This window comes from Podarcis liolepis (assembly GCF_965112155.1).
Source record: "Podarcis liolepis genome assembly, chromosome: 5".
Classification (NCBI taxonomy): domain Eukaryota; kingdom Metazoa; phylum Chordata; class Lepidosauria; order Squamata; family Lacertidae; genus Podarcis; species Podarcis liolepis.
In genome coordinates, this window is record NC_139556.1 from 46,128,277 (window position 1) to 46,148,773 (window position 20,497).

At 42.2% G+C, this 20,497-nt stretch overlaps 2 protein-coding genes across 5 annotated transcripts in view; one reads left to right on the top strand and one right to left on the bottom strand.

Annotated features, from left to right (window-relative positions):
• The window catches only part of DOCK1 (dedicator of cytokinesis 1), a 365,804-nt gene that overhangs the window by 162,442 nt on the left and 182,865 nt on the right, over window positions 1-20,497 (bottom strand). The window lies entirely within an intron of this gene.
• The window catches only part of INSYN2A (inhibitory synaptic factor 2A), a 59,672-nt gene continuing 50,041 nt past the window's right edge, over window positions 10,867-20,497 (top strand). The window contains exons 1-2 of one of the 3 annotated variants that reach the window (XM_083506185.1): window positions 10,867-11,615; window positions 11,997-12,114. The gene's annotated coding sequence lies outside the window, so the exon portion shown is untranslated. Of the gene's footprint in view, window positions 12,115-20,497 lie in introns of all 3 variants that reach the window. The other 2 variants (XM_083506184.1, XM_083506186.1) reach the window with 2 other exon arrangements.

Below are 20,497 nucleotides of genomic sequence, written 5' to 3' on the forward strand. Positions count from 1 at the left end.
GTCATCTCAGAAAACAATAATTTAGGTCCCTGTCCAAACTGCTACTGTGTTTTTTACCAAAATCTCAAGAAAACAGTAAAAGAGATTTAAAGGGGAAAGGACACTTTTCCTCTGTAACTACCATGCAACAGTGGTGTTACAAGATTGACCCAAAGCTATATTTGGACATTTTTATATTTATAGGTCAGACAGTCCTCTTTCAAATAGACCCCAGGGAACTCACTAAAAAACAGTATTTTTTATCTTCTTATACCAGTGTAACTTCCCAAAGTTCACTGAAATTAGTCCTTATTCTACAATTTGTGGTCTGTGGGAGGGAGGGGAATAAGGTACCCTTTTGATAGATATTAAGTTGCTGGAGAAGTGAGGGGAAAGAAAAATGTGATGCATTTTCACCAAGATAACCAAAATCGAAAAGAAAATTAGATGTTCTAGCAAGAGAAACAGAACTGTGAATAAAAGCACTCAGTGTTGTAAACGTTGAAATGAAAAGTTTTAAGAAATATCTCTGGGGGTTTAAATGTAAGAAAATGGTTTACTTGCAGCAAGCTGAGAGCTTAAAAAACAAGAGGTTGAGATACAATCAAAGAAGGGAGCTTTGTCTGCTGTGCTGTGCATATGAAATGCCTCATCCACTGAGATACCTTGAGGTTCCGGGTTCATTTCAGAATGAAGTCACCATGAATACCATATTAGCAAATAAGGTGCAGGCCAGGCACTGATCACTGAAAACAATGAGAACAATAGAAGTATCATCTACTGTTGGGGAACTCAACAGACTGCATGGCGACAATTTCTGAAATGTACCCAGAAATTGTTAAACTTTTCCACTGGCACCTGGTAAATTTGTCTGGGGGAAGTGAAAAGCACTTTCATCTTGGCTTTCTTCTCCGTAAAAAGAGGATTAGTTCATTTGGGGACTCTAAGGGAAGATTGCTGTTAACATGAAAAATAAGTGGCATGGCGTGTCACTAGATCCATCCCACATTATTCAAGCATGGGCATGAAGAGAAGGCTTGCTATACTGAAGTTCTGAAAGGAGAGCTGATATGCCTTATTTTATATAACTAGCAAAATACTGACTTGTTTATTTTATGGTGCTTGAAGAAGAAAAAAATATTTCTAAAGGGAAGAATTTTAAAGTTAATTTACCCACATGCAAAAGCTGCTGGATTCTAAATGACTATATTACATTTCTCCTGAAAAATACAACTTATGGCAATCAAGACTTCTCAGAATGAATGTTTTTCTGAGTATGGGTAATAAAGATAGAAGATTTATAGCCATAGGTCCCTCAACATACAAAAGTAATAATAGATTTTGGTCAGTTCAACACCTAGAAAATATAAAAGGTATATTTGCGGAGAAAATAACCAGTTGTTTCAAAATCCAGTGTTATTGAATTTAAACTTAGCCAGACATAACTGATTTGAGCAAAATGAAATAAATTGGATATGATGTTTTAGAAAAGTGTTATTGGTTTTGCTCTGGGAACAAAGAAAAGGGGGGAGTGCTGAGAAGAACAGCTAATCTAAAAGAAGACTGGCTTACATCCAAAGATAACCGTTGTGATAGTGTGAAATATTTCTCTTCATGCAAAGGAGAATCCCCAGTTCCACAGATTATTCATTCCTGCTGCCTCCCATGTTATTCCAGAGGGTTATCCAACCTTCAGGAACAGCATTTCAGAGGTTCATTGGGAAGAGAAAAGGTGTAAAATGGTTGCATATACGATATGAAGAATTTCTTACAACCGACATGGACAAATATGGCATCAGGAATTGACATGTCTGGGCATCTGCTGCATCCATGTCTTAGCTGCCCACCACTGACAGAACTGAGCATATCTCCTATGGCAGATCCTAGGCTCGGGGACAGCACAGAGGAAGCACAAAGCTGTTGAGATATTCATGTTTCCCCACCACCACATACAATCCAGTTCAGCTAGCAGCTGCACCAAGAGTCCAGTAGCAGGCAGCCACAGCAATTTTATTTTAAGGGAGCCTAGAAAGCATAAAGCAGGTTTAGCCGTGAGATAAAGGAGGATGGCCACTGGCAAGAAGCCTCCAGGAAGAAGCAAAAGGAGGAATGACAGATACTCCTGGGGAACATGAGTAGGAGAGTGCTGGTGTGCTTCCCACAAATGTATGACTGACAAGTATGGGGGAAAAGGTGCTGAACTTGACAGCTGAACTTTGGTCTGATATACCAGGCCTGCTCAAGGCCAGTTCAAGGTCATTCCCTCTCTTACACTGAGAGAGAGCCATCTTGTGTTTGTATGGAGAGTCCAATGGAGGTGGAACAAGGACCTACTTCTGGTCTCTTGCTTGGACCCACATAAACCTGGATCTAGTCTTGGTACATGTGTAATTTATATGTTTATAATTTATATGTGTAATTTAATGTTTTATCACTTGAGAACTCACAACTGAACAGCCTCCACTGAGTGTGTTCTGTTTGAGAAGCACTACCCAGTGATTGGAGGGCAGGTCTTTCCTCTGTGACTGCTTAATTTGTAATAGGGGACAAGGTGTCTGAAATACAGTTTAGCCATTATCATTGCAATATGTTCAGCATATTCTAGGGCAATTTGGTTTGCACCAATCAACAACTAAACAGACCTGACCAGCAGTCTCTACAAAATGACAGTCATTTCTCATATATCCTCTAAATTCCTTTGCAACATGCATGAATTCTTCAGAAAATAAATGAATGTGGAAAAGATTTGAGGAGCAGGAAAAAAAATAAGTCAACTGTTCTAGTATTGTTCTCCTGCAAATCTCAAAACAACCTTCCTCAGGCAAGGTCCATATGGTTTTAGTTCCTATAGCAATCGCCCCAACCACTTCAAGCTTTAACACATACATACTGACATATGGAAAGCTATAAGGAAGGAAATTTGACCTCTGGGATGTTGCCCCTCTAATTACACCATCTTTAAATATGGCCTCCTTTATAATCTTTCAATATACCATTACAGGACAAACATAAAAGAGGCCTTTTCCATCTATGAGATCTGCACACCCATATTTCTCATGGTTGTTAAGCAGATGCTTTCTTAGTTTAATAGAGGTATAAATTCCTTTTACCTCATCATGTCTCACCACAGTGTTAAAGGCTGCCATGCTGGTCACTGAGGATGAGGAATGATTTGGATTTTGCATTTACCGTATTTTTTTTGTTCTCAACAATAGTACGTTTTTCTGTGTGTTTTGTTGCCAATGAATCTGTTCTACAGCAGAATATCAAGCCTTAATAAATTCCTTAGCTGTGTGGGTGTGTGAAGTAATTAAAAAAAAATTCCCCAAACCACTTGTGCACATATTATTGAAAATGGAACACGACAAGATGTGGCATATATTATCATCATCATATAACAAATTTAGAACAATTGCCACAAATATCTTCTATTGAGGCACCGTGACATTTTCTTTCCAGTGTTGCTTATTACAAACATGGATACTGAAAAATAAAATTGTAATTTTATGGCACCCTTATGGTATTGGAAGAGGCAGCAGAGTACAATGGCCTGGGCACTGCAGCATTCCAATTATGTGACATAAACCTCTGGAAAATCTACAGTGACTGGATATAACCAGATGGTCATGAATGGATTCTGGTTCTGTGCTGAGTCACTCACCAGCATTCTGAGCATCTTAGGCCTGGTAAACATGTGCAGCAAAATGAGGCAGGAGACTCCTGAACTGATAGAGAAGAAGGTGGATAACTTGTAGCCCTACAGAAGTTGTTGAAATTTGACCCTCATCAGCCCTAGCCAGCACAGCCTCTAGTTAGGAGCTAAGAAAGCTGCCATTCAACAACATCTGGAGAACTATATATGGATAGTTATTTTTATTTTTGACATGGGAACGCAATTTAAAAAGTTACCCCCACTACCATACACACAGTCAGACATGACACAGTCCATTTCACCACCTAATTTCTACTGCATTCTGCTTCATGCAAAGAACAAGCCTTAGTCTTCTAAACAGCTCTTTCCTGTAATGTGTTTTATGTATGCTCTCCAGCTGTAGCACACCATGCAATCTTAACACAATTTCCCACAAGATAATTCAACAAAAATAATTTTGTGTTTGTTCTCATAGAGCAAATTAGGGAGAAAAAAAATATTTATTATTCAAATGGTCGAAAATATTCTGTACTGGAGAATAGGTCTGCAAAACGTACAAATCATCCGTAATGGTGACAAGCTAAATGGTTGCTCAAAAAAAGAGCAAAATGTAGTCATTTAGGGTACTATATATTATGCTATTGTAGATTCTTAGATCTTCATTTATTTCCTAACTAGACAGGCTGCATAATAATTTGGATTGTGAAATATTTCACATTTGTTGAAAGTACTGTGCAAGTATTCCTTCAACCTTTAGAGCTACACTCCGTTCCTTAGATAGAAAAAAGTAGGTTTTGAGATCTAACACGTTTGAAATCTGACATTTAAAATGAAAATAACTGAACTTGAATAGAAATAGTGTCCATCTGCCCATTATAAAGTACTGAACATGCAGGGGAATGGAGAACAGAAGCACTGGATACTACCCAAAAATAATAAATATTGATAGTGTATTCCAATGTATGTTTGCTCCTAAGTAAATCTTTCTGTTTTAGGATTTAATCTATAGTGAGCTGCCCTGAGACCTCCGGGTATAGGGCGGTATATCATCATCAACAACAACAAAGTGTTAGTATATTTAGATTTTATGTTCAATATATCAAAGTACCCCAACTGCACGAAATAGTTTAGCATAAAGGGGTAAACTGCTGCACACACTTTGCCAATCTACTGCAAATTTACCAGTAGATCCAGTTCAACCTTCTGCCTACTGCTAAACTAAGCAATACAGAGCTGTGTTTGTTATGAAGATCTTTCAGCATTCATTTACTTATCATATGAATTGAATCCTGATGAACCCTGGTGTGGCCCTGGGACAGCAAAACTTCCACCACTGAACCTTACTCCTTATGCCAAGTTCTATCATACCTAGTAGTATTTTGGCCAACGTGATAATGTATTGCTGTGTCATCCACAATCCAGTCACCACCACTACACCACAGCTCTGCACCAAAGAAATCACTCATAGCTGCCTAATGACAGTGCCAGAAGCCTTAAATTAGATTCACCGAGCTGTTCTGCCTACACAGAGACTGGCGGTATCAGGTAATTAGTGAAAGAGCCTAATTTTGACTGCATATTTTACAAAGTAATTGACAACTAACCAACCAGTCCACCAAGAACATTAAGGGAAAGCAACACAATTAACCACTGATGAATCCAAACCACAGTAATAACTTTGCTTTTCAGAAAAAGTGTCAAAGGTAACACCTGTGCCATCCTCCATTCCAACTGTAGGCAGACTGCGAAAATTTAGAGCCGGAACCTATGCAACAACAGTAGTGCAGAAAACAAGCCAGCAGCTTATTTAACATCAGCAATTCAGCAATATGAAAATAATTGCTTTCAACAGAACATCTAATGATGTTGCGGGTCCCAGATGATTACAGAAATGAACAGCCAAACACAGTTCATCTCTGAAACAAAACCCTCTCTCTTTCCAATTTAAAGAAACCAAGACTCTTGACATGAAATCAGAACGGCCCTAGTGCAACTGGAGTAACCTAGATAATATTGTAATGCCTGCAATTACACCCACTCTGTCGGAATTGCTCAAACTGTATTAGACTGTAAGTATTAGGTGTTCAAAATAAGACTAAGCAGCACTAAATATCACTCATTTTGATGAATATAAAAGATACTGGCACCATTTGATTTTGGTAGCTGGTTAATTTAAATTATCTAGAAGATTAAATAGGAATTTCAATCACAAGCAATGAAACAAACATGACAATTTACATTTGACATCTACATGTACAGTGCTGATACCTCAAGCTGGCAACTGCTTCCTCTCATGCAAGGACAGAAAAGACTCTCAAACTGGGAATTGAATGGACTGGTGCAATTTCTAAAGAAATCACTAGGATGATCCATTTTGTTTCACATTTGACATCGTTCATAGATTTGGAAATTGGAAGAAAAATGTTTCCTCCATTCGGAACTAGCAAGTGGTGTTAAATATTTACTAATGATCTTTTAGCTAGACACTGCTACATATTGGCCTGGTATGCATGTTGTGATAAGCCAAACTATGAGAGGAGCTGCATAGTCACTGAGGCTTTTTCTCAAGCCACAAGCCTGCGTTTGGAGAGCTTGGCTCATTGTAGCATGGGAGTAAAAAAGCCCAGGGAGGAGCAAAATAGCTACAACCTGTCCATTCACACAGTCCTGTTAAGCCACAGTTTGGCTTACTGTGACGTGCAAACCAGAAGATACTGTCTGCACCCTTTGCATCATCAATGTGTAAAGAGCTAGATTCTTCTGTTCTTGCTGTCAGGGAAAAAATATACTATGCTTCTGTGTTATGATTCGGTCATAATGCTGCATCTCTTCTTTTGACCTGTCAAATCCAAGAGTTGGGCATCTTCATAACAATTTGAGAAAGGACATTGAAGATGAAGAAATCTGCAGTGGGATTCATTTATAAGTCTTTATACATCAAATAATGAAGAAGAAGGGTTGACTTGGCCTTATAATCAGAAGTTAGTTATCCCTGCCAGTGAACCCAAGAAGGCATAGTGACTATCTAGGTCTGAGACATTTACCGTATTTTTCGCCCCATAGGGCGCACTGGCCCATAGGGCGCACCTAGGTTTTTTTTGGGGGGGGATAAAGAAAAAAAAATATCCCCCCCCGGCGCGGGGCTGGGGCAGGGGAAGCCCGAGCTTCCCCTGACCCCAGCCCCCAGAACAGGCTGCTATTCTCAAGCCTAGGGAGCCTGGCGGAAAGTCACGCTGGGCTCCCACGGCTTGCGGAGAGCTGCCCGAAGCCCGGGGCACGCTTCTCAGCGTGCCCCGGGCTTCAGGATGCAGGCAGCTCTCCGCAAGCCTTGGGAGAGCGGCGGGAACTCCCGCGGCTCCCAAGGCTTGCAGATAGCTTCCTGAAGGCTGGAGAGTGAAAGGGGTCGGTGCCCACCGACCCCTCTCACTCTCCAGGCTTCAGTGAAAGCCTGAATTCGTCCCATAGGACGCACACACATTTCCCCTTCATTTTTGGAGGGGAAAAAGTGTGTCCTATAGGGCGAAAAATAAGGTATATGAAACCCAACCTAAAGACATTTCTTTGGGGAGGAGGTGTCACTGGAGAAATATACAGCCTATCAAAGCTGCCTTAATAGACAAGAAAACTGGAGACAGAAACCAGCATTACTGAGATGCTGTAGAAACTGCACAGTAAGATAACTGTGATATTAAACCTTGGAATAATGATAAGAAGCTATCATCAACAATGACCATCATTTGGAAGGAGGGTCATTCTACATCTACAGGATAACTCTTAAGTGATCATGCGGCTCAAGACGCATGATAAATTAGGTGTTGTCCTGTAGATGCAGCAGCCTCCCTGTTCTTATCTTGCCTGTGGATTGTGACAACAGATAACCAACTCCTCATGTGCTTAGAGTTGCAGTGGAAAACCACTGGATGGTGGTGACTCAGAAACATGCATTTTCTGCTATTGCCCTATTCGTTGGAATGCTATTTCTTCTACCAGGCGCACCAACGCCAGGGGGCCAAGCATTTTTGGAGCCCCACAATATTGGGGGGCAGCCCCCCAATGTTCCCTACTGTCAGGGGGTGGAGGATGCCGAGCATGGAGTTGAGCACAGCTTCAGTGACCAGCTCTTCCTCCTCCTGCCATGCAAGGCTGCTGAGCATGAGAGAGGAAGGGCTGCCAGCCACTGCATTTGGCTCTGTCCCCTGGCTCTTCCTGAAATGCCACGTGACATAACACACATGATGCAGCTTCCTCAATCTTCAGGGCAACTTGGCACCGCTTTTCCCTACCATATGGAAAGCACCACCAGTTACCTACTTTATACATCTTTTTTCCCCTCCCACCCAAGCTCCCCAACATTCCTCCCCCAGGCTTTCCCTGACCAGTAAGCTGACCCTGTCTTTTTATATATTGCAACACTTTGCTGCATTTTTGTGCTTTTAGTACTCTTGGTTTGTGTTTTAACTGTTCTACACCACTACAGGTTTAAATAAACAAATAAGACCTTCATTTTCATCCTGTCGCATGCAATAAAAGTTCACCATAATGTTCAAGACAAGGCAGCTGCTACCCGATGGACCCACTCTAGTCACTAGAGCATCCAATCCCTGGCAATGGAGCAAATCTACCTCTACTCCTACACTTTAACACCTTTACTGCTAACTCTGGTGAGTTTATTGTTCAGATCAATTCATTCCTGTCTGCAGAAGACACCTAACAAGTAGGAAACTATACAACAGAATGATTGGCTGCCATCTCTCTGCCCCAACATTAAAACACATCACAGCGTCATCTTATGGAGATCACCAGAACAATTATACCAGAGGCTGCATTGGGCACTGGAGCTGGCATTATTCTGTGAACTGTGTCGTGTCAAGATCATTAAAGCTAATCCTAGCTTCTCTATGGAAAACAATGCAGTGAATCGGATGACCAGGCCTTAAATCTACCCCATAAATCTCCCACCCTGTTCTGCTGACCTGTTTAATGGCTGCCACTGCACGGCAGAATTGATGGCAGCTTTTGCTCCAGTGCAAAGTTTGAACAGTTCTTGGCACCAGAGCAAAGGGGAAAGATTTCCCTTTGCCTTAAAGCTAAAAGCACAGCAATGGCACTATTATATGAAGCTACACAGCAAACAGATAAACAGATTTATATTTATCTGAGGATAATCTTAAAGAAGGGACGCGGGTGGCGCTGTGGTCTAAACCACTGAGGCTCTTGGGCTTGCTGATTAGAAGGTCGGCAGTTTGAATCCCCGCAACGGGGTGAGCGCCTGTTGCTCGGTCCCTGCTCCTGCCAACCTAGCAGTTCGAAAACATGTCAAAGCGCAAGTAGATAAATACATTTCCTCCAGCGGGAAGGTAAATGGTGTTTCCGTGCGCTGCTCTGGTTTAGTCATGCTGGCCACATGACCTGGAAAAACTGTCTGAGGACAAACGTTGGCTCCCTCGGCCAGTAAAGCAAGATGTGCGCCGCAACCCCAGAGTCGTCCACGACTGAACTTAACTGTCAGGGGTCCCTTTACCTTTTAATCTTTAAGAGTCCAGCCTGAAACACATATCTACATATCCAAACCACAACTAATGATTGAAGGCAGGCACTGATAATCACCTTCCACTGTTCCTACTGTTTAATCATATATGAGGAGACCACTAATTCACCCCAGCTTCCAGAGTATGAACTACAGGGAGCTTGACCTCCTCTCTGCATGAAAGGACACTCTGCTCCAACTGCAAGTTACCTGGACCAGAAGAAAGGCCTATGCTGGCCTCTACCACCATAGGCCATAGGCAGGAGGAGGCTATACATGTCCCTTCCAGGAAGAAGATCATGACAAGGGGAAAAACCAACCTGGCACTATCAATTGCTCCAGTGCTTGCTTTTCTCTTCCCTACTATTTCCCTTTTCCTTTTGCATTGTATCATAGAATCATAGAACCATAGCGTTGGGAGGGAACTTGAGGGTCATTCTAGTCCAACCCTCTACAATGCAGGAATCTCAACGAAAGCATCCATGACAGATGGCCATCCAACCTCTGCTTAAGAACCTTCAAGGAAGGAGAGTCCACCACTTTCAGAAGGAGTCCATTCAACTGTCCAGCAGCTCTTACTATCAGAAAATTCTTCCTGATGTTTAGTCGGAATTTCCTTTCTTGTAACCTGAACCTGAAATCCTTTTCGCATGCACTACCGGCAAGCCAAGTGTCTACCATCTTATATTTGAGCAGCTGGTTATTCCTGCCTAAGTGTAAACCTTACGTTTGTCCCTGTTGAAATTCATTGGGGGGGGGCAGTTTTCCAATTTGTTAAGTTAAGGTCATCTTGAATTCTGATTCTGTCTTCTGTGGCATTAGCTACCCATCCCAATTTTGTGTCATCTGCAAATTTGATGGGAATCCCATGTATGAAAACGTGGGAAGAGACTGTGCTATATTTAAAAATAAGTGCACTTGTTAATTTTTAGGCATGTTATAAATGTTACAATATAGTAACACACTTAAGAAAACACTTAAGAAATAATGAGAACAAAAAATGATATAATAGTTTAAAAATATATGCACATGTTGTTGTTGTTTAGTCGTGTCCGACTCTTCGTGACCCGATGGACCAGAGCACGCCAGGCACTTCTGTCTTCCACTGCCTCCCGCAGTTTGGTCAGACTCATGTTGGTAGCTTCGAAGACACTATCCAACCATCTCGTCCTCTGTCGTCCCCTTCTCCTTGTGTCCTCCATCTTTCCCAACATCAGGGTCTTTTCCAGGGAGTCTTCTCTTCTCATACAAACCCCATACAAACAAACCCCAATGCATATACAAACCCCAATTAACCAGAAAATGTGAATTATGCAGAAATTTAACTGATCTTTCCAATGCACTCAAAATGCCACACTGAAACCTATGCATATACATAAGTCGTATTAACGGTACAGTCATAAACCCACTGACTATTAAGTCTCATTGAACTCAGCCAGATATATGTCTTAAGAAAGCTTGCTTTAGATCTTATTGCCCATGTCAGCAATGTCCTACTGGAAAATTAATGGAAACCTGAGGTGGTTTATTAAATTCTGAAACTTATTTACTTTAGAGGTTTTTCATTGTTTAAAAAAACAATTCTTGACTACTTTTTACACAACATGTGTATAATTGGTGGAGAAACATTCCCCCACCTCAATGTCTCTGTTGCATCCTAAACAGGTAAAAACCCTATCCTTGAGAACTGAGAAACTATAGCAACTACTCTACCCCAAACACATGCACCTGGGGTTGCCAGAGGTCCCTTCTAGGTCATAACACGTCAGCCAGGCAGGCCCAGTTCCAGAATATTTTGAAGCAAAATTCTATTTTAAAAAAATATATTAAAAACCCCCAACAAATTAATTGTGGGGTGTTTTACATTTTATAGTCAAACAGCACACACAGACTTGTTATAATCAAAACCGCTAACTCTGCTGTACGTATTCCTTTTCCGATTCAGCCTCAAGGTAATGTAAACAGTACTCTATGTCCTGAGTCTAGAAATGCATTTAAACTGTAATGACAAAAGGGCAACGCTGTAAAGAGAAGGTGAATCCAGATCCATTCTGGAAAGATCCCATCTCCCTCCCCCAATTTCCAAAGGGATCAAGAGGTTCGCATGTGAGGTTCGTCCTCCTCTTCCTTGTGCTATCCCTGGTTCCCCGTCCATCACTGGAAGAACTGCATACTGAACTCAACAAGTTCCCGGTCACACCGGCTTCCTGCATCAGAGGGAACACGAGAACTCTCCCTAGCGGAGAGCCAGCGCCAGTTCTCGTCTCTTCTCCGCCGAGCTACACACGCGCGCACACTCACACGCGCGCACGCACCGAGCGCCAGCAAAACAGCACACGCTCCCCTTTCTCTCGTGCATTCCCAAAAGTAGGAGCGGAGGAAGCTCGCCCGAAGCCTCTGCCTGCAAGACCGGAGGACTACAGAGAATGCTTCAAAGTGAACACATCAAGAAGCCAGGTTTGACGCGGGGGCTGCTTGAAAGGATCCCCGCCACCCCCTTCCTCCCCGTAACAACCTCCACCCCCCACCCCACCCCCCGCACCGGCTTCCTTTTTATCGTATGTGAGATCACATCGAAGGCACTGAATTGCAGTAAATGAGGACATTTTCCAGACTGCGTGGCTCCTGCTGCTGCTACCCTGACAATTGCTTCACGTAGTCACGGCTGAATTAATGTTTCACTGCGAAATCTAACGAGGAAGAAGAGGAGGCAGCGGCGGTGCTGCCGGTTGGCTGGCAGCGGTGACCAAGTCTCCGGGAAGCAATTCCACCCCCCTTCTTCTTCTTCTTCTTTTAAAAAAAGAAAAGAAAAATCCCATTGGTGTTATCTTGCAGCAGATGCTCTTACAAGAGTGGATCGTTGCTCTGCAAGCTTGCAGAAGTGAGCCGGGAGAGATGCATCATCGCAAAGGAACTGCACAGACCTTTACTTATTTGTAAGGAAGCGTAGGAAAAGGTAAGCATCGCACGGAGAATCAGCCCAGATTTTGTACGGACACTACTCGCCCCCCCCAAAAAATAACCCCCACTTTCCCCCCAAACCCCCAAAAGCTGCTCAGAGATTCCAGAGGGATCAGAGTGCTCGGGAGCTTCGACACCTCCCCGGAACGAGGCTTCATTGCAAAGAGTGAGTTACCATGGCTGCCTAATTAAAACTTCACAAGCAGAAGTGTGAGCAAATATGCGAAGCGTGAATTTTGTTATTAAAGGGGGGGGCCGAGTGAGGGGGGGGCGAGTCGTGTTATGCAATAGTAGTACGCGGCTGCCTGGTAACGCGATTGCATCTTATAAGTTTCAAGGCGGGGGGGGGGGAGCGAGCTGGGAGAATACCACTTCACATGTCCTAGAATTTGAGCGTTCTAGAAAAATGTCATAAACCTTGGCCGGGTCGTTCTCAGTTCACATCATACAAACTGCTGAAGTGCTCAGGCGACGGTGTTGCTGTTTAAAGGGGGGGGGGACTATCCGCGAACTCCTCCGGGCTGTTGTCTCTCAAGTCTATCCCCAAACCACCAGCTACCCAGCCATTCTTTTCCCCAGCGAAAGGACTAATTAGATTTTGCCACTGATCTGCATGATAATGGAGAACACTACAAGCAGATCTCCTGCTCATCGGTAACTTGCGGTGCAGTAGATTAGTCACAGCTAGCCTTCCCCCCCCTCCAAATCCTTAATCAGACGTTCAAGGGGTGCAAGCGTGTTTGCTTGCTCCTAAAACATCGGATTCTGGTTTGACGCTGCCCTTTCCCCACTTCTGACACGTTCAAATGGGGAGTCCCGTCCACCTGCACCAGGCGAGCAAGACGGAAAGGGCAATAGCGCGCCTCGGGCTCCAAAGTCGCCGGGGCCATATCGCGGCGGGACCTTGCGTCCTGCAGCCTCATGCTGGCGGGGGGGGGGGGGAGCGGGGTCCGCCTTGCGTCTTTAGCACTCGAAATAAAAATCCTCTCCTGTGACCTCCGTCTCTCTCCACTTCATAAAACGCTAGAGCGAGCTCCGGCAATCAGGGGGCAACATAGATTGCAGCTAGCAAGCCAGGGGTTTTTTTTTGGGGGGGGGGGTTGCTGGAGGGTTGAAAGATAAGCCTCTCCGACCATTCTTTACAATCTGGAAAGCCCTGGAGCAGACTGGTGTGTGTGTGTGTGATGGGGTCTGTCCCAAAGGAGCAGCAACTCTCCCTCTTCGCCCTCTGTACTACAAAGCTAGGCTAGGCAGTGAAGCGGTTTAAATTCGACCTTGTCTGTCTAAACAGCTTAAATCCTACACAGGCACATAGTGAGGGAGTGTTTAACTCCTTCGGAACTAGAAAGTTTGGACAGATCCATTCTCCTTTCCTACCCTAGTTCCAGAAATCACATCCCCTCCCGCCACCAGTATGTTGCTATAGTGTAAAGCAAACTGACACAGAAAGCATCAGTGCATATATGTGATTCGTTTCTGTTCCCCACTATGGGGATACCTTTCATATTTATATTCCGCTTCTCTGATTCTGTGCACATCAAGGTTAACACCAAGATGCTGGATGAAAAACTACTGGCTAGAAATCGTCAGATGTGACCATTTGCAATGCATTTTAATCACACCGATCCACACCAGTTTCAGCAAAAATTCGAAGCATGAAATCAAAGAAAAATCATGTGTATGTTAATGTTTATGCACTTTGCTATTAGAAAGAACATAAATGGGAAAGTAATGCTTGAAATCAAGATATACTTCATTTTAGCATTTATTTTATACTCCTGCGTATAAGCAGAAATAAATTCAAAGCTATAATACGTGATGAGAGTAATGGTCTGTTGTCCAAACAGATGACATAAGTACATCTGGTAGGTTGTTTATGTATATTGGGAGAATTGCTGTTACACTCTGTGCATAGCTTTTTAAAAAATCAACATGCTGTGGTGTTGACTTAACACATGAACTTGTGTTATAAATAAGTTTTTTATAGTGGAATGGGTTTCAATGGAACCTTAATCAAAATGCTGTGAAGTTATCCCTTCATTTAAAAAACATGCAAGAACAAAATGGGCACCTGCTCCTTTCAATAAATTAGTACAACTTAATTATAAATATGCAGAAGTATAGCCGTTTAAACAATAGAAATAATCAATAAACAATCCATTTGTTACTGATGGGGGGGGTTTAAACTATTTGCCATTCAGTGCACAGGTTTGTTCATTAAGCAAACAAGCAACCACTCTTGCAGGACTGACATCCAAACTAGAAATCAGGGAAAAAACTAAACTGAATTAAGCCAATGATAAAAGGGTGCAAACAACAAGCAAGTAGAGCACAAGAGCAACAAAGCAGTGATGGGTGCTTAGCACTGAAGATATAAATTAGCAAGCTGAGAGAGCAAAAGGCAGAAATGCATGCCATGCAGTCTTATTAACCCCAAATGTACTTGAAAATGAAATATTCCTCACACAACACATAAAATCATAATTTTAAATTCTTCATAAATATGCATTCATTTATTAAATCAACAATTACAAATGCACTCAGCGGTATATTCTGATTTTATTATAGTTTTAACTCATTATTAGGTGTCCCGTAAACCACTTAGAGATGACTGTGATTAAGCGGTATACAATTGTTGAAATAAAAATAAATATTCATTGGTATTTGCCAGTTTGGGGTTGGTGTCAGGAAGAGCTGAAAGCAGACCATCAACATGGCAGCAAACTAAATTAAGGTTTTATGTTGCCTTAGATGTAGGCCTCAGTGTTGTCTTGCACAGGCAGAAGTAACTCAATCTTTCTTACAGAAAAATGCTCTTTACAGTTTTATAATGCAATTAGATTTTCAACATCATGCACGGCAGGGGCAATAAATAGTAAGTGTAGAGCAGGAGTACCTAATTTGGAGTACAGCAGGATTAGGACCCCGATCATCCCTGAATGTTGGGCCAAGCTGGCCAAGGGTGATGGGAGTAGGAGTCCCAACAACATCTGGAAGGTCATATGTTCCCTGTCCTCTCTGTATATAAATATTTCCCAGTAAATAATATTTTCTTGAGAACAATAGTTTCATTTCTCAGACTCAGAAGTAGTGTGTATTACTTGAAAATGGGGGCTGCAGGGGTGGGAACAAAAGCTCCATGCCTTGTTATGGTCACTAGCTCTCATGAGTTATAGGATGACCTTCTGAAGGGGAAGCCTCTAATACTTGTGGAGACTCCCTGTGCATTTTAGAATCTGGAAAAAAGTGAGGGAAGGGGGCTAATAAATCTCCTCCCCTTGCACATCTCCATAGTATACTTTATGAACAACTGAAGAGGCCTGCCGTATGCGTCCATCGCTTCTTGTTCTGAACGTTATCAATGATTTTCACATTGCCCCATTGTTTTCATGCACATATTTTTCAAACATTCACCAGCTTCGTCCAAAAGGAGTCAGACTGCGGTATCGAAGACTGTCCACCAGGTTGGAGGGACAATCTGTTTGGCAGACACTCTGAATGCACTCCTGCACCAAATACCTGAAAGATGTTCTGCATGTTATAAAGCCCTTTTCCTACATCATCCTTTGAGTGCTGCTCTGCCTGTAATGTGCAGTAATGCCGTGACTTAAATCCAGTTGCAGTCTTCTCATCAGTCACATTACTATTTGAATCTGGGGCATAAGAGCTTAGCAGTGGAGTGAACTGGCTGTACAATAATAGTAGTATTTCGCAGAACTGTAGAGTTGGAAGGGACCCTGAGGATCATCTAGTCCAACCCGCTGCAGTGCAGGAATATGCAGCTGTCCCATATGGAAATCGTACCTGCAACCGTGGCATTATCAGCACCATGCTCTAACCAACTTGGTCCAAAAAGGGAAATAATATTATTATTTTCTGCCCTTCTCCCCTATCCACCATTGCCATTCAGGCTATGGAGTAACTCCATGACCCCACCATACAAACACGCACACAGGCAGACAATATTATCTTGTTGCCTGGAAATAAAAATTCAACAAACATTGTATGTAACAAAAAACAAAAAACCCTCTTCCAATTGTCACAGGACAGTTCTAATCATCTTTTAATTCAAAAAAGGGCTAATTAACATCAATTGTTTCTTAAAGTTGATCAGACAGAATTTGCTTATATCATAGATAATGCTCTGCATCATCACGTAATAAATTAATGCAGAAATCCCATTCTAGGTATTAAGAATAGGCAGAGAACTAACAAATCTATATTCAAACAACTAATTCCACATGCTTTATGGGACCTTGGACTTGTGTTTCTGAAATATCTGCCTCTCATACTACATGGCAAGTTGCTTTTGAGACTAGGGGTGAGGAAAGCTGCTGAAAATAACCTAAATTCCAAGTAAGAATTTAGCTTGGAAGCATTTGGCCCTAGGATTCTGGCCCTCATCTGTAACCCTTGATGTGGACCAGCCAGAACAAATGCTCACTTGCTTAAGCACTCCAAAAGTAAGGATTTTAAGGACTTTGGTGCAATATTAACACCATGTAGGCCTTCCCCCCACTAAACTGGAGAAGTGACATGGAGCTGCAAATAAGACACAGTGTTACATGACAACATGCAAGGTTGTACAACTAGTCTGGTATTCACATTTACATATTTTGAAGCCCTAAGATTCATTATTAATTATACAGAACATGATCAGATGTTCTTCTGTGGCACTGTGAAAGCTATTTACTGCACCATTTATGACTTTCAGAAAGAGTAAGAATAACAACTGAATGCATATAGCACAAAGCTAATCGGCAAAAATTTCACAGGCAGGTCTATTTTGTGTGCATACGTTTTTGCATAACATCCTCACTGGGTTTTAGATATCAAAGCCCCTATACCTTCCCCGCCATTTCTTTTACTGGTCAGCCCACTCACATCAGTGCAGCTGGTAAAGTCCACCACATGAGACTACATCGCCAACTTGCAAAGAGATTTATGTCAAGATGCTGTCAGTGTGAACACAACATGTTTAATGCTTGTAGATATCCTCATTCATGAGCCACCTACGAGTGATTTAAAGCCCAAATACACTGCAATATAATTCACTTATAACTAAACTGTTGACTAATGGTGTGACATACATTCCCAGGACAAAATTATTCCAATGACAACTGTAGACTCATACAGGAGGTAAAGCCAATCAGATCTCTCTAGCCAACCTTTTAGACTGCACACCTCCAAGTAGAAAAAGCAGCCGCTTTTAAAGCAACCCAAAGGAATGAAAGCTATTCCCAAGATAAACAAATGTTTGAATTTCCCTCCAAATTATTGCATAGCTTAGCATTTCACAAGCCCTGGCATGTTTTATTTCCTTTTAATATCTGCATCCTTACTAAGTAATTGACAAAATGAATCTACAGTGTGTGTGCTGCGCATGTGCATGTTTGTGTGTGAATACTACACAACTATGAAAGAGACTGGGCCTTATTTGACGTTTGCAATCCAAGGAAGAGGTGAAGAAGAGAAAGTATTAAATAAAACCAGGAGCCTCTTTACCTTGCATCTCACCGACTCATTTGCTCATTTTGCTTTATTAGTTGAAATTATAGTATTGTTTTGTAAATTTAACACCATTGAAAGTATTCGATTTCTCTTCTTACGCTTTTCTTAAACTGTGAAGGAACTTATTATTAAGGGTGCAGTCCTAACTCCAGGGTGGCAGCAGAGGGTTAAGGGAATGGCACAGTCTGCATTACATCCACAGCCCTGCTGCTTGCGCCAGTCAGAGTGGAAGGTGGCAAAAGGATAAACAGCCTTTCACTGCACCAGCTCTCAAACTGGCACAGCATAAAAGCCCTGATCAGGCCAGATGCAGTCACATGATGACAGCAGGGTCAGTGTAAGATCCAGTAGCCGTGATCCCTTTCCACCTACACCCACCCCCCAACATGCCCAGCTTTGGGGTTTCTGCTGGTGAATATACCAATCTTTCAGTGGGTGCATGAGGGGCTTCTCACAGGCAGGACTTCCCCACTGATGATAAGAGATGCTCTGTCAGCTGCCCGAGCTGGGCAGGACTTGGCAAAAGGACATATCCACTCCATCAAAAGTCCAGCCAGCATTTCCAGGCTGTAAATCTGGATTGCTCTATTAATCTTTGGTTGCTTTTTGTTGCACTTTTATTAGTTTAATGAAGATGTGCTCCTTTGCAAAACACACACACACACACACACACACACACACACACACACACTGCAACGTAAACATAGCTTATTAAGTATTAGGGAAAACTGGTTGCATGGGAAAGGGCAATGAAAATATAGTTAAGAAATTAAGCAAGTGTTTATTAAGTATTAGGGAAAACAGGATATGGAGAGGGCAAAACTGGAGGAAAACTTGACTAAGAGATTTGTTTTATAAGAGCATATGAAAGGTATTTTAGAAACCATTATTTCTGCTGTTCACCAGATACAGGTATGGGATACCACACGTTTTGTACTGTCATGTAAAAATAGCTCCAACATTCCAGGGGTTTTAATCTTCCCTGACATGTTAATGTTTAAAGCTGTCTCTCCCTATCACAGCAAGATGAAAAGGACCTAGCCTTTTGCTACTTTTTTTGGACTCAGGAATAAGTTCCAGACTTGCAGGCAGAAGGTCATCTATCCAGGCTCTGACCAGGACCAGGACCAGAGGCATACCTAGGGTCCCTTGAGAACTTGGCAAGTAGCTGAACTGGTGCTTCCCTCTTGAAAAACAACATCACATTACTGCAGTAGCCACATTAGAAATTACAATAGTAGTTCACAATAGTATTTGTTGTCCTCTCTGACCCTATAGAAGGCATTGAAACAATAACCCCTAGACGCCTGGTTACAAATGATTTTAAGCATCACAGGTTTGTTAAGAAAGCCCTCCTGATTATTCCAACAACATCCTAAAGTTTGTAAAGCAGGTGTCTACTTGTTAGCCAGAAACCAGCCATAACAGGAACTCCTGGAAGCCCTATAGGAGCTCCCTAGTCTGGCCTGGTTTTCATGACATACTAAGCCAAACTATTGCTTTCTGGGACCACAGGAACATGCGAGCTCCTGGGCAAGAGCTCACAGCTTCTTTACTCCTCCCTTGTCTTCCTTTGCACATGTGCTAAGCTAAGCCTGTCACCCAAATCTGGGCTTGTTGTTAGGCTCTCTCCTCACTAACCACAAGCCCTGGGACCAAGGAGAAGCAAAGCAGCTGCAAGCTTCTCTCCAGGAGCCCAAACATTTATGCTGTCCTAGTAAGCCACAGTTTGGCTTATAGGGTTGTGAAAACCGGACCTATGTTTTGATGTCCAAGGTTAAACTATTAACAGGAAATGACTTTTAATATATATATTTTTATCTAGCTGACTTCAATTTCTTAGGTATTGTGTGCGTTTTTGTAAGCTGCCATAGCCCTTCAGGCCATGAGATTTGCAGCAGATCCCATGATGCTTCATCTTGGATGTGTATAATTTGTCTCAGATGCTTGAATTTGCAAAACAACTCTCCAAAACTAATCACTGGAATTGTGAGACTGAGAAAACATAACATTAATGTTTGCCCAACTGAATCAACCTAAAAGTTCCTTCTAGCCCAGTGCTCTGTTTTCTGTAGTAGCTGGCCAGGTGACTTTCGAAATCACACAAGTAAGGTGTGAAGGCGAGAGCTCTGGAATAGCCAGAGGATCAGAAAATGGCCAGGAGGAAGAAACAGTAGTGTATTGGCTAGAGTGTTGAGTCTAGATTAAGGAGATTTAGGATCAAATCCCAGCTCAGCCAGTTCCTACCTCTTAGTATATACCTCCCTCGCAATGTTGTGATTAAATAGGAATCCCATGTAAGCTACCATGAGCTCCTTGGAGAAAGGGCAGGATACAAATGTGATAAATAATAGAATAGCGGTGTTAGGAGCAATTTCACATCCTGACCTCTGTAAATCCTTTCAGACCTTTTGGGTTTTCTAACTCTCTCCCACCCCCCACCCTGCCCCATATTTCTGTGACTCCTGAGGGCTAGAAACCTACAGTTTCGCTCTTTTTATTTGAATTTGAAAATGTTGCTGGGTTTAATTATAGAGACTTTATTTTACACTCCACAGTCAAATTGCTAACTAGAGATTTTGGGACACCTTGAAAATAATACATCTACTATTTTGGAATCATATATTTGAATACTCACTGATGTGTGAGTGCCACTTGCAACGAGCAAAAGATTAGAAAAGATCAAACAGGAAGAAAAGAACCACTACAACCTCTTATTATCCAGCAACAACTCTTAAGACGTAATTAGCATGTGGACCGATAACAGATGTTAGAGAATCCATATATTGCTGTACCCATTAAACTTCCTCACAGGTGCCTGAAAGCCATAAGCTGCTCCTGTGAGGCACAGGGGACATTTAAATGAC